We start from the raw sequence: 15313 nt of genomic DNA, 5'->3' as shown, positions 1-15313 counted from the left end.
CAGGTCCTTGAATCCCCTCCTATGCACAGGAGGGGAAGGTTTGGAGGTGGAATCGTGTCCCCTCATTGACCAACTTGGTTGGTACACAGTGCTTGGAGACCCAGTCCAGTTTAAACTAAAATGCTTCAAAATGCAGAATTGATGCTACTTTCCAGGCCATAAAAAATTTCAATTGAAAAAATAAATTCAGTGAGGTTCAGGTTGAACAGGAAATATTTAACTCATTAAAAATAAAACTTAACAGATACTTTCTAAGAGAAAACACGCTTCTTCATCTCCATCAGAGCACAAAATATTCACAGGCATAGGTACATCTAACATGAATTACTGATGGCCCAAACATATGGTTTAGTTTGAATATTTTATTCAGCTCTGTCATGGGATTTAACTTTAAGTGAAATCTTAATTCTGTCTGAAAGGCCCTCAAGACTACTTCCCTAAAAACAAACCAAAATCAAAGAAAGCCTTGGCCTGAATCCAAGCAACCCGTTAGAATTCGGAATTCAAAAAGCAGTGTCACAAGGAATGATCTGAAGTCACAGGAAAGACAGAAATAGCACAAGAAAGCTTTTTCTCACACTCTGTCTAGCATACTTCATTTGTGTGAGAAATTGTAAGGGAAACGGGAGGCCTCAGATATTTTCCATGGATTAAAACAACATACGATACTGTTGAACAGTTTCTAGCGGGCTTTGTCTGTATTCAAGAAAATGAAATCCAGGATCTTGTTACTGTCCTCTTCAGTCAACATTGGAATAGACTTATCTGTTGTCAATCACTCCCCTAAGGTAGGCTGGGACAAATAAAAATAGGATATGAGCTTTCAGATCCATTAAGCTCTCATTCAGGATCTTTCCAGATGTCTATTTTAGCTAACCTTGCTTTATCTCACTCAAAAAGCTTTACCTGACTGCCACCCAGGAAAAGTTAACCATATGCTTAACTTGAAACACAAGCTCTGGGCCTCCTCTCACATAAGCAACCCCTTCTGCCACTCTGCTCCAGCAGCGTACGCAAGTCCTCAGAGAGCCCAGAGCTGCCCAAATGCAAGATTTACCATTGAGTTTCAACATGCTGAGGAGCAGATTCCATTTTTGCACTTTGCTCATCTTGAACAGACACTTGTAAGCCTATAATTAAGCCTGCAAAGGTCCCAATTTTACACACTGACCAAAGCACGCAAAAACTCAACACTGCAATTAAGTTTTTCTTCAAAATTTCATTTGTGAGCAAGCTACAGAGGTCTTTTAGATTTTTGCTGCCACTTGGTAGTGGCCTACACTCAAGTCCTTTCTTACTTGTGTTACCTAGCAGGGAAAAAATACATAGGTGCCTAATAGTGAACTCAAAATAATATTAAAATCATCTGGACTTCATTTTTAGTTCTGCAAACACAGGTCCTTGGAGCATTCTAGTTTTGTCATTTATTTTGTATTTGTAAATCCTACTCTGAGTATAAGGGGATTATGAGAACTGCTGGGGACAAGGGAATAATAATCCTTACCAGTATTTCCTTTGAAACTCAGACCTTGAGTTCCCTAACGGTAAATCTTTCCAGTGGATTAGTCACAGAGACTCACTGTGAGAACATCATATCTCTGCTGAAGTTAAAAGTCTCTTCTAAGCATTTAAAAACATTTACTTAATTTATAAAACAGCTATTTTTCAATTGATGTTGTTCTGCTTACTGATTGCTGAGAGAAATTATAAAATTTTCATTTAAAGACATTCAAGGTTAAAAAAGCTTTTCTTTCATTAAGCATTTTCAGGATAATGTCCTCTTCTACAGACTCAAATAGATACTGAACTGTTTCACTGTTTAAATTCCATTAGAGGACAACTTTAAAAAGGCCTTATTTGGGAGTTTTTATCCAAATCTTTAAAAATAAATATGAGATAAGGTAGATAACTTGAGATAAGATCAGATAACTTCAAACATTTAGGGACAGTACTAACAGGCTAAAGAACAGCATCATAAATCAGGTCCTAATTAGAGGCAGGCAATTATATTCACTTGGTATACTGAAGATTGTCCTTAAAGGCAGCCTTTCTTTTAAGAACGCATCACAGGTAGATCCTTCTTGCCATCAGAGTTTGTTAGCTGTCACCATCACGAATTACTTACATTAATTCATTTAACCAAAATATAAATCTTTTATTTACTGAGTGATTACAGTTCAGTGCTGATACAAAGTAAAATATTCGCTTGTGAAAAAGAAAACAAGTCCTTTTCTGATAGGATTTCACTTTCATTCACATGAAAGAATGTGCAGGAAACCAGCTACGCTTGAAAAGCAACTTTAGACTAGAACTGGTATTTGCCTTTTGACTTCTGCAAACCAACTGTGTAGATCAAGGTTCTCCAAACTTAAACCAGGAGATAAAGGACCGAGATGTTCAACTACTTATGAAAGCATGACCAAGAAGAACTAGACAACCACTTGTCAAAGCAAGCATGTCGGAAAAAGGAAAAGGAGTACTCCCAAATATAGAAAATTTGGATACACCAATTACAGTATAAAAAGTATAGGATTAATCTCAATAGTAACATTCAATTTATCTTAATGAACTCTTACAGCAAACTACTTGGCATAAAATACATGTTTCAGAAGCCATGTCAAGCTAGCCTGACACTAAATTCTCAAAGCAGGTGAATAAGCTACTTCCACTGTGGAGACAGCCCATGGAAAACATATGATCAGAAAAGTTACTATACATATACTATGCATTATTATGCATACACAATACTATCATCCTTCCTAGATCTTTATATTTTGATCATTGTTTTAATTTTAAAAATGCACCATGTTCTTCCATAGTATCATCTTTGTTTATACCCATCACCAGTAAGAATCTTGCTAATGAGACTAATAATTTTTGTGAAGTCTAGCTCTAAGTCCCCTGCTTAGTCTCAATATTTTCAAACGAAATGACATTTATATGACACTTAAAAACATTCTCAAATGCAGTCTTTACAAGTCCTGCTCTAAAACTTTCATGTGACTTTATCTTTGAGAAAAGATATCATGGTGGCAATTTAAGACCCAGAACACTAACTGTGCTTGAATTGCTTCCAATTCAAGTACAGTTGGCTGAGAATTGATTTTCCATTGTAATGCGGTGTTGGCATGCCTGCACTGTATAGAGTAGGCTGCCTGCCAGCCTTACCACTGCCATGCAGGACTAATAATATTATATAGTCTTACAAGTTAATTTCTTTGCAAACTACAATGGAAGAGTCAAACTTTTTTGACTTGGAGCAATACTGTTAGTTGATTGACACACCTTTCAAGAAAAGCTAAATCATTACATGCTTATGATACTAAAATACAGCTTCAGTTGACTCCATAGTGGAGAAACTACTACAGATGATTTTTTGCAGTCTGATCTAGGTTCTCTACAATGATTTCTAAAGCAAGGATGGTGCATTTACTACCTGATTGTAGGTCCCAGTCTAGCACCTCTTGGTCTTCACTTCAAGATAAATATTGAAGTTTTGTGTTTTATGCAAGTGACCATCATCCTCTTCTCATACACCATACACAGGGTAGGTGTAGATCCAGAACAACAGTTTCAAAAGTATTTCAAGCAGGAATAAAGTAGGACTTCCACCTAAATACAACGATTTGTATTCCTCTGAACTATAACCAGACTAAGACTGTCTCTGTGCCATTAGAAGGATGCTGGAGGTACAGTGACCAGGATCAAAAAACACAATCATACTAAAGACTTAGTTCCCTGGATTTATTTCAGCCTCTAACTTCTCTCTGATAAAGCTGCACTAGCACAAACAAGGTAGTGGGAAAAAACTGGAAGGAAAAAGTGAGCTGCTTTTGCTGGTGTACAAGCATAAAGCACTCAAAACTACCACCTAAGGATGATTTTGATGCTTGTGCTACCCAACAGGACTGGTTTTGTTTCATATTTCTCACTGTACCATCACCACTAACAAAATCCTTGGTAGTACAGGTAAAAATATTGGGTGATATATGTAAAGGAGCATTCTGGGGACAAGGAAGACATCAAGTAACAGACATCAGAAATTCTGGTGTACAGATGAGTTCCAGGTCTTTACAGAAACTCAGTGGATTTTCTGAATATCTGAACGCCAGGCATATTTTATTTCTTGATTCAAAACATTCCTTTCAACAGGACATTGAAGAACAGATGTAGAAAGCAAAAAAAAAGAAAAAATAGAGGGGGAGAGGGAAGAAAATTGGAGCCTGAATCTGTAACTCTGAAAACTCCCATTCAATCCACATGTATTCTCAGGAGGGATACAGGGTAATCCTGCACCTCTTCTGTACTTTTGAATTCAACTTTTCCTGACTACCTGGAGCTGTACCCTTGTTCAGCCTGTAGATGTTCACTATGATAAATGTTGACACAATTTCTCAGAAAAAAATAGAAGGACTTGTAGGCTTTCCCAGAGCATAACAGAGCTCATAACAGAGCTTGTTTTTTTTAATTGCTATTTTTTTTAATCACTTTCAGGACTCTGCTCTATTTTTGCATGAGTAAGTTTGTAAAGTCATTCTACAAAGTGTAGGCAGGTACAATAAAAATGCCATTATTTCATAAAGCAGAGAAATTGAAATCCACTCTTCTATCACACTGAGCTCCTGATCATTTAAATAACCTTCCCACTATGCTGTACAATCACAGTCTTCCTTGTCCTCCCTTTCTGATCATGTGTTCTTATGCTTTCCTGAGGAAGATAAAAGACTAACTATACATTACTCTTCCCTGGAGTTATGGAGTTATCCTAGGGAGAAAGAAACTGAATTCATGTCCTGTCCTGTCCCAGGTGAGTGAGTGCTCCAAAAAAAATATGAACTAGTACAAAAGGATAGAGCACCTTGGCAGATAGGTTTTAAAAGAACATAAATCATTCTTAGAGCTTTAAAAAATGCACCTATCCTCAAATAGCTTAAAGAAACAAACAGAATTTAAGTCACATGTACGTCAGTATTACTGAAGTATGCTCGTGGTGTTCTATCACCTACTTGCAGTTGCTTTTAGAACTGGATCACTGGTTTTGAGCAAATCCTGACTCAGGATTCATGCTACACTGGATTTCACCTTGAGGAGATGAACTTTCACTATACTGGCACACAGCTGCAGGGTGAAAGAAATCTAGATTTCCCCATAGAGGTCAAGGATAATACTCATAGTGCCTGTCTCCGTACCTGAAAAGGACTTTGTGCCCACAGTAACTTGTAGATGTGAGTAAATCCAAGCTGCCAGAACTTCACTCACTGTTGCAGTGTTTTGCATACACCTGCTAAGACACCAGAGGTGCCAGTTTCAAGCTGAGTATCACACTCTCTTAGCCTTGAGTTATAGCAGTATGAATTATTTGTACAAAGAGTAGCTAAGAAGAATATGGCCAAAGGACCTAGACATATACACAAATATACTTAACATTTATATATGTGCAACTAGAATTGGCTATAGGTCTAATTACTAATTAGACACTAAAATACTATGTTGTGGCCTCTTTTGACTTCATCAGCACACTACCAAATATCCTCCATACAGTGCTAACATCACTCGAAGATGCTGCTGCAATAAGATAAAGTACTATTTAAATGGAAGTTGTTAAACAAAAACAGCTTTGGCCGGATTGTGTTACATTTAAAAGACAAGAAAACAAATCAATGTTGCCAAACGGGAAAGGATAAGATCAATGGGTGGGGAGTACATTTTCAAGACATTAAAAATTTTAGAAGTAAAAACAAAAGTTTAAAAACTCGGAACAATTACCTGGCTGCCTCCTTTTAAATCAAAGTTCATGGCATTTATATAATGCTAGACATAAGATAATACCTAGCATCTGAGTGCTTAGCATTGCAGTTTTCTGATAATGTACCTCTAAAGGCCTAGGCCTTAAACAGAGCATTGCAATCATCAGCCATGATTCATGGAAGCAGTAATTCCCCCTCTGCCTATATTTCATGCTATTAAAGAGAAAGATTGGGCTGTCAGTTGAAATACTTTTTCTTCAGATAGAGTTAAAAGAACAGTAAAAACTATAGGTGACCCACATTTCAGCAAAGTTACTTTCTGCAGATGTATGCAGCTACATTGGTAGTGGGAAAAAAAAAAAAAAAAAAAAAAAAAAAAAAAAAAAAAAAAAAAGCCTGAGCCTTCATGAGTGTTATTCACAGCTCTTCCTCTTATTTTTCTGTGCAGACCACCAAAAAGTGTATGGAGCACATCACTGCTCTAGAACCATTACAAAAAAAAAAAGTGTACTAAAGCTCTAGAAAGGCATACAATTTTGTTGAAAATCAGACTGCAGTTCCTGGTGTACAGCCCTAGCTCCCAGTAAACCATTGTGTCATGTCTTAGTACGGGCAAGTACCCCAGGTAAGGTGGAAATGCTCATGTCCTGATATAGGTCTTTTCCTTTTAAAGAGATGGAAAGAGGTTTAAGGATACTTGTGTGTGTGTGTGTGTGTGTGCGTGCGCGCGCAAATATACACACAATTCTCTTTCCCTCTGCTCATGTTACAGGTAGCTGTAACACTAAAAGCAATTGTGAAGCTTAGCAGAGCTGCAGAGAAAACAGATGTGGCAATGCTTACAGCAGTAACTCACTGCCTGGTTCCCAAATGTCAGAAACACCTTTTCCATGCATCATCCCAGCCCCCAAGATCTGTGAAAACCCTTCATACAACCACAAAAAAAATAGGATTTCCCTCACTGAAGATAACTACCACTCTTTTTGAGAGTTCTTGTGTCACTTGGCTTGAGGCAGAAACATCCCATTTGAGCTTTCTTTATCCTCTTTACCCCACATGTAGATCAGGGCCTGATTCTTACTGCAGACATTCACAATAGTTATATTCATGCTCCCTTTCCTCCACCTCTTTCCCACAGGCCCAGCCAGCTACACAGCAACAAGAAAGAAATCCCTCAGAGGAGCAAACAGTCCAGTCAGAGCCACATCCCAGTGACACCAGTGAACACTTTGTGGCTGTCTTTGCTGGGTGAAGAATGTACCCTGGCAGTGTAACCTGGAGATGAGCTAAGAGGTGAAGTGATTGCAGCATGAATATATCAATTCAAAACTATTTCAGCATCTGTATGTAAATATATCTACTACTTCAGGCACGCACATCAAGCACCAGCAGAGTATGAAAGTATACAACATGCCATATTCTATATGTTGAGAGGGTTATTTTACAACTTTTAACCTCAAAACAGCTGTGGTAGATATAATTTTCCTCAGCCCTTGTATAGCAATCATGCCATTTTACTGACCCATTTCTAACATAATATACTAACTTTTGAGGTTTTTCTAATGTCTAATGAACACCTACATTTATTTCACTCTTCAGTTCTGGCTTCTGATTTCATATCTGCAAAATATAGCTATCATTCTCAAACAGATTGGTTATCCTAGTGAACATTAGATTAGAAAGACAGAAGCTTCTTTGGTACTGATAACTTTTTTTTTCCCCCCATTTATTTTGGAGCCTTTGTCATTCTGTGCCTTTATTGTTTTTTAGAAGCATAGAAAGCAATGTTTAACAACTGACAACTAATTTCCTAATCAGAGAAAGTTTCTTGCAAAGGCAAGCTGTGGGTTTGTGAATGGAAGTAGGGATAGCATTTGAGCAGATGTGGACACTAGCATTAAACCTACAGATGCTTAAAATAAGGCCAAAATCATTTTTATGCTCTTATATTACTGTGTCTGTGAACTCATTCAAATATTGCAGATAATAATTCAAATTTCACAATACAAAAGAAAGAAAAAAAGGTAGCCTCTTTGGACTGTATCGAGACATTGTTCTTATTAGGTTTGTTGTTTTTTGACAGAAAAACAAAGCTGTCACTTAAGTAATACCAGGAAGATAGAGTTGATATTACAGACATTGAGAGACCAAATATAACATATAGTTGATTAATTTAAAAATTCTTAATGTTCCTTGCTAGCCACAGTATGAAAGAGCACTTCATTATTCCTTTTTAATTACTCAAAATCTGTATCACCCATAGCACTTCAAATACAGAAAACTAATTCTGTGAAACTGTTTTTATGAATGTCTTTTAACTCTCCTTTACCAGTAGAGAGGTGACCTACTCACAGTACAATGAAGCACAATTACTGACAACTTGTGACCAAGTCCTATACAGCGTAAGCAGGACCTACCTAGAAACTACTGATTCACATACTATGAGTTACCAGATAGATGCATCACTTGCTTAAATGGCTGTTCTGCGTTCCCAGTCTTTAGATTTTATGGCAATATTAGGATTATCACTAAAAGCTAATCAGAGAACTTCTGACAGATAGACTTAAGCAGCTTCACAGAGCCATTAAAAACCTGAGGCAGTACTTTGGAGCATGTACAAAAAAGCTGTTTCTCTTTTAAAGGGTTTTTAATTGTGTTAATTCTCTTTTAAAGGGTTTTTAATTGTGTTACTGTGATTTTAATTACTATTTAATGACTTAAAGTCATAATACAAGTCTCAGCCCAACAGCCACAAGCCCCCTTCTCCCCTCCTTCCTTTTTGTTTTAGTAATTGGTGGTAGAAAGCATCCTGAAATGCTTACTAAATATGCTTACATGTAGCTAAAAATATAAAAACATTGTTTCAAAGCCTAATGAACTAGTCTCCTGTGTTTTCATTCATTCACCTACCCATTATACAACACAACTTCCAAACCTGGGCTAGCTACCACAAAAGAGGAAAAGAAGGAGACAAAACTTGGCTTAACTTTCAGAAATCTCAGAGCCAGACAAAAGACTGATTCTCAACGTCCTTGAGAACCAGTCCTTTTCCTTGCACAAAATATTCACTGAGAAATACATTCTCTGCCTTCCCTTTTTCAGTTTCCCTGCCTTGTACACTTGTTTCCTATCATGTGTATTCTCCATTACCACCTACCTACCACATGAAAGGAATATTATAGTGCTTCACCTGCGGTCAGAGGGGAGCTTTCAACATATAGACATCCAGCTTTTTGTGGGTCACCAGCAAATGGGCTGGACCAGGATTTAACTTCCCACATGGTGCAAGGAGCTGACTGTTTTTGCACATCTCCTTCTGTAAGGAAATGTACTCATCTCTCAACGTTGATCTGAAGAGCCAATGGTACCTAACTCCTTTAATTTCCCACTCAGCAGGATCCAGTTTCTCCCTCTTATAGACTGAAGCTTTTGCCTTAGTAAGAGCCAGCTTCTCCCAGATCTTGGATCCTGCTGAACTTGGAAGTGACACTCCTTCCTCCTCCTCCTTCCTCCCAGCTGGAGTATATACTAGGAAAAACAGGGCCAACAGATAATAGCCTGCTGATAATAATGAAGGGCATTTTATAGGAAGAGAGAAAAACTACTATAAAAGCCATCTAAAATGAATGTTCTGGACAGCTGGTTAGTGTTTCTGCACCAAATACTTTCCTACACATTTCTGAGATGACAAATGCTCATTTCAGTTAAAAGTGCAGATTCAGTTTTCTGAGACACTGATAAATAATTTTGATAAAATCAGACTATTTCACAGCCTCTGCAGCAGCCTGTCAGTTTTACAGCACAATTTTATCTTATGAAGCTCGGAGTATTGCCACATTGTTTAGAAAATGTTAAATATACATCAATAAACATGTGTTCTCTTGCTCAGATACTAGTTTTGTTCCTCTACAAGTCAGGTTTTCTAGTTTCAGTCCTCTAGTTTCAGGACTGACTGACCCCAAATTGCAAATATATATATATAAAAAAAAATTAAAAATAACTAAAAGGGAGGTATTCCATGAAGAGGCAAGATAGAAGTCCCACTATAGACTTCAATAGATAAGACATTAGTCACCTTTCAAACATCTGATGCAGGGCAATAACAAGAGAAACAAAACAGATACAGGATGGAAAAGGTTGAATGAAAATGCAGAAATGAAAGCGACTCGTTCTTTTCTCAGTCTGTCAATTTTACCTTGAATATACAAGTATATGAGGACTCTTCATATTCTTTTTACAGTTAATTCCCTTTAAACTCAGTTACATTAATGTATAACCTAGTATAAAACCCATAAGGGTCTGCACTGAGACACTGATGTATCTGAAGTTCCCTGTGACTGTTTACTTAATGCACAATACCTCAAGAATAGCGAGGGAAAGTTTGTAGTTAATATTAAACTCAACTGGACTTTCCCAAAACAAAGAACTAGGTGTTCAATTTTCCAAAAAGGATGTGTGTCTAAGAAGTCATCAGAACGTCCACAGATAAAAGTGAGGGCTGCTATTCTTTAAGCCATAGGAAGGCAAGACAGACAAGAACCAAAGTAATATTTCTAAGTTCCTTTTAAAAATGTTTCCAGTGAGGAATGTTATAAATATTTTATTGGAAGAATAGATAGAAATTTCAATTGCTCCTTGAAGAGCTATTGTGACAAATTTAGAGATTAAATTCAGCCATTAAAGTATCAAATGGAGAGATTTTAGTCCTGCTTTTATTGGAAATCAAAATGCAATTTTAAACTGTAGAGCTCCTACTGATGCCTTTATAATAGAAGCATTTCAGAGCTGGACTCAAATGGTTTATTCCACTCAAACTGACACTGAAAAAAAAAAAAAAAAAAAAAAAAGAGAGATTTAGTCTTGGAATAAAATAATATTTATTTCCAGACAAAAAGATTCAATTTTATTAAAGATACAGAAGAGGGCAGCTGTTGTCTTTGATTATATTTACAAAGTATGAATCACTTTTAGCACACAGAGGTAGCAAACCAGAATAAATTAATGCTCACCATGTGGGGACATATGCAGATGATAAGGATGATCACAGCTCCTCATTTCAATTATAATTTCAGCATGTTCCTGCTACAGATGTCTTCCAGGCTTAAAGAAACAATTTCAGACTACCATTAAAAACTTTATATAGGAAAGAATAAAAGAATCCGAGATAGAAATCAAAGGTTTTGTACACAAAAAAGAAAGCAAGTATTCCATATCTGAATTTACACTATTTGCCAAGTGACACTTGGGCTTTCTCCTGACTGTGGAACTGCCATGTTGTAAAATTCTTAATACATACAACATGAGGAACCATTTTGTCAAATACGGTAGCAAATAGCTATGGCAGTTTTGGGGTTACAGTACCCAGATGGAGCATCCCAAGACAACTGACACTATTATGCAGAAATGCATGATGCAGAAATGAGGACATTAAACTGAACTACACATTTGGTTTGAGGACAGGGAACAAACATCTTTGAAGTTACTGCAAATAGGAAAAAGCCACCTTTTCTCCAGTGCTAAGAGATGTATACAGGTTGTTATAATACTCTAAAGCTTACTTGTTAGATAGTATCCATACAGTTATTTCAAACAGAACAATTATTTTTAAACTCTTTCTCTCCTGTGACAAACAGTGTAAATGTCAAACTGATATCATTTACAAATTTTGTCTATGATTTTGGTTAAGGATTGATATAAAGGAAGAAGAAAATTGCAAGTGCCTTACAGTGGATAGAAAACGAACAATTAGAATTTGCATTAATGAGAAAAGTCATATATAAATACAGAATAAGTCTTTGTCTTTCTGAACACATTCTGCTGGGTACAGACTTACATAATAGGAAAAATTTATATCTGCTCAGTTTTCTTTTTACTGATTAGCTGAACATTGATACTCCAGAGACCATCACAAGAAACTATGTAAGTCTACGAATTTCATTAAAAATTTGCAATACTGTGGTGAAACTAAATGCTGAAGAGAGTTGTGATCTCTGAACAGAACTGTTGTTACATAAAATTTGAAGTAACTATGAATTAGTAAATCATCAATCCATCAAAATGTAAACTGATTTGCAAGAATTGTTCGTATCTTATCTAGTCCTGTCTGTCCATGAGAAGAGAATGTTTTTGTTTGTTTGTTTGCTTTTTTAATGTGTCTGGAAAGGAAAAACTGACTTTGTGTGAATGTATCTGAATAACTATTCCCCCTTTTAGCAGATTACATAGGAGTACTATATGTGTGTGTGCGCATACGTATCAATACATATATATACACGGCATGTATTTCCAATATACATGTAATGCTTTCGTTTAATTTAGATAATCAGTTACCAACAAAGGATTAAGACATCACATTAGGAATTACTTTTGCAGTAGTAGAATAACTATAGATATCATATAGATCCTAAATGCTTTCCATGTATTATTACTGATTAAATAAACATACATCTGGTAACATCAGTACCTTGCTCACACCCCTCTGCTTCTCAGATCTCCAACTCAATTCAAACAAGGTAGTTTTGAATTCAACTACTTATCTTTCTTCCCCTCCCCAAACTGCCATATCCCAAATGGTTGGTTCATTTGTTGTCATATCTACAATTTATAAATTGCTAATAAGTTTTGCTTATTTTAATTTAACAGAAAATCAGAAGATACATACTTAAAAAACATTAAGACTGTTGCCTGCAGAAAGGTCACCACTGACCTTAACCAAAAGTGAATTCACATCTAATAAAGCCTCTAGTTAAGATGACAATGGAAAATTTTTCTGGAAGGTTATTGTCAGTTTTCCTCAAAGCAGAAAAGGCACATGTTTTAAAATAAAGTATCTCAAAATTGTGTAGTTGAATAATCTTTGTTGTGATAGCAGTGTCTCTCTGATTATCTTGGGGATGCAAAAGCAGAGTGGAGGAGAGTAAGATGCAAGATCTTGCCTCAGATAGAACAGATGAGTATGTCAGTAATTTATTCAATCACTCACATATGCATTGCATAATTGAAGAGATGCAGTAATACACTCCCCTCTCCTCTTTTGGATAGGAGAGTCAAACCCCATTCAGTTATACAAAGGTTACCTCCTCTCTGTTGTGCCTTATCTATTGCATTTTTCTCAGTTTTCTTTTGCCTTTCCCTGCCCTGAGTATTGTTACAAGTATATGCTCATCCTCTTCTTCTTTTTTAACCTTCTCTTTCCCCTCATTCTGCTCTACGGAAGACCCATTTCCTTTTCAAACCCCAGATCACAGAGCTTGTAACCAAGTGGTACGCACAGCACAGCCCCATCCACAATGTAACAGCTCAGGAAAGAAGTTTAAAACGGCCTTTGTCTCCCTCCCTGGCTATGAGAAGTATACTCAAAATTCCTGCCAAATGCACACATGGAGCAGAACATCCAAGGGTTCACAAAGTTTGTGTTATTTTGCATCAACTTATTACGCTTGTCAGACCCTAAGACTCTTCATCACTGGTCATGAAAAGTTCTCTAGGGAGTGCAGCCAAAACTGTCATTCAGAAAGCAGCAATTTCCTGCTTCCTGTTCATGTGAATTTATATTGACAGCTATCTGTAAGCTCTACAGACTGGAGGGTATAACCTGATCATTTCAGAGGAAGACCTCAGTTTATCAATGACTTCTGTTTCAATCTACCAAGGCATCATTTTTGCACACAGCTTCTGTGTAAGGTAGACTGATATTTCACATTAAGATTTCAGCTGCAGTCCCTTTCTTGGGGACTATGAAATGATAGAAAATACTCCTAAAATTGTATTAAGACTATGCATACATAACTTCAGAATTTCTAAGGCAGTTACATTCTGTTATTGAATAGGTTAATTATGGAGAGAGGAAAAAAAATATTATGAATTTTATTAAAGTATTCTGGCTTTCACATGTGGTTAAAACCACACTAATTAACAAAAATACTCTATGATAGCTCAATTAACTAGAAGCAAATATAAGCTCAGTACCATTAAGTGCCAAAGGCCAACTAAGGTGACACCCATGTGAAAAATTCTGAGCATCAAGGGATGCAGATCAAGTATTATCAATGGCAAGAACAAAGCTTGGAGTATCTGGTTCTGCTTCACTATTTTGTAGCAGCAAGATTTACCAAATACTTAACAATAGAGATGTTACTGCGCCAATTAAACCACAACCTTAAGGGACAAGTGTAAGACAGCAGTGAAAAGACATTCTTCATATACACCCTTATGATAAGAAATATGACGTGGCACTGGACGTGGACTAAACATTTACACCAGCGTAACATAATACTAGCTGAACTACGAGATTTAGAAACTAAGAGGATTGTCAAAATCTGCTAATCCTTTGCCAGGAGAATAGATAGGATGTATATATATATGTGTGTGTGTGTGCGTGTGTGTATATATAAATAAAATATCCAGGAGAATAGCTGAAGTAAGGTCTTTGGTACCCTATGTTGACAGATCATTTAGAACTTATTTAGGTACATGGTTCAAATCACCTAAATTATTTTATCAGTAATCATAATATATTTCATTAGTATTTGATCATTTCAACTCATCCTTCCACATTCTAGATTTCTGTATTCCTTTTTAATAACCATAATTTTTCTTCCGATACAACGGTGCTATTAGGAAATACATCTATAGACTTATTCTTTAAATAAAATTAGGACATTGCTCTTGTCCATTTGAACTAATCAAAAAGATGATTCTAGCCTCTCTGTTTAATGAAGAAAAGTATATTGCAGAAACATGATCACTGGTGCAAAGCCAGAGAAAACACAGACTAATGATACTAGCTTTCAGACGCATTACACTAATTTAATTCCAGCAACACCACATGCCTCTGAATTTGGCAAGAAATACACACTGAATCCAGAATATTCTTTAATTCAAGACTATGCCATAAAAGCAACTGTCACAATGGAATGGACTTAAAAGCATAAATCCATTGTGAAGTTGTAGAAGAATCTCAGCAACTTTGACAAATTTTCCCAGCTATGAGTTATAACCAAGATTTTTCATGCTCTAGCTTACATACTAACAAATTACATATATTGAGTTCATGCACAGCAAATGAGAAGTAAACTTTTTTCAGATGGGTATGTTGTAATCAAATCAGTGACTATGACAGCAACTATGTTTGAATTAACTCTTCCTAAACATGGCCTGAAACTGTATCATGCAGTTCAGTATGGCTGAGCTGACCAAAGCAATTTCATGAGATATTTATGTATCTCATAGTGATTTTTTTTTTAATTAAAAAAAATAATAATTTGTATTTGTTGATATGCCCTAGAAATCTAGAGCCCAAAATTTTCAGTTCTTGTCCTAAAAAATGTCTGATTATCCCACGGAAACTAGGACAAGTTTAAAAGGATGAAAATGAAGCCCATTTCAGAATGTCCCACGGTGGTTAAGGTACTCTCCCAGAAAAATTAGAAAACTATTCCTTTAAACTGGGAAGCAAAAACTAAGTGCTCTGTTGCCAGCAGAAGGATGGCACAAGATAGATTTTTTTATATTAGGAATGGAATACAAACCTTATTAATCTACAAGTTTTGTTCTTTTGGGGTTTT

The sequence above is a fragment of the Aythya marila genome (genome assembly GCF_965140915.1).
Source record: "Aythya marila genome assembly, chromosome: 4".
NCBI lineage: Eukaryota > Metazoa > Chordata > Aves > Anseriformes > Anatidae > Aythya > Aythya marila.
Note: the sequence above shows the minus strand (reverse complement) of the source record.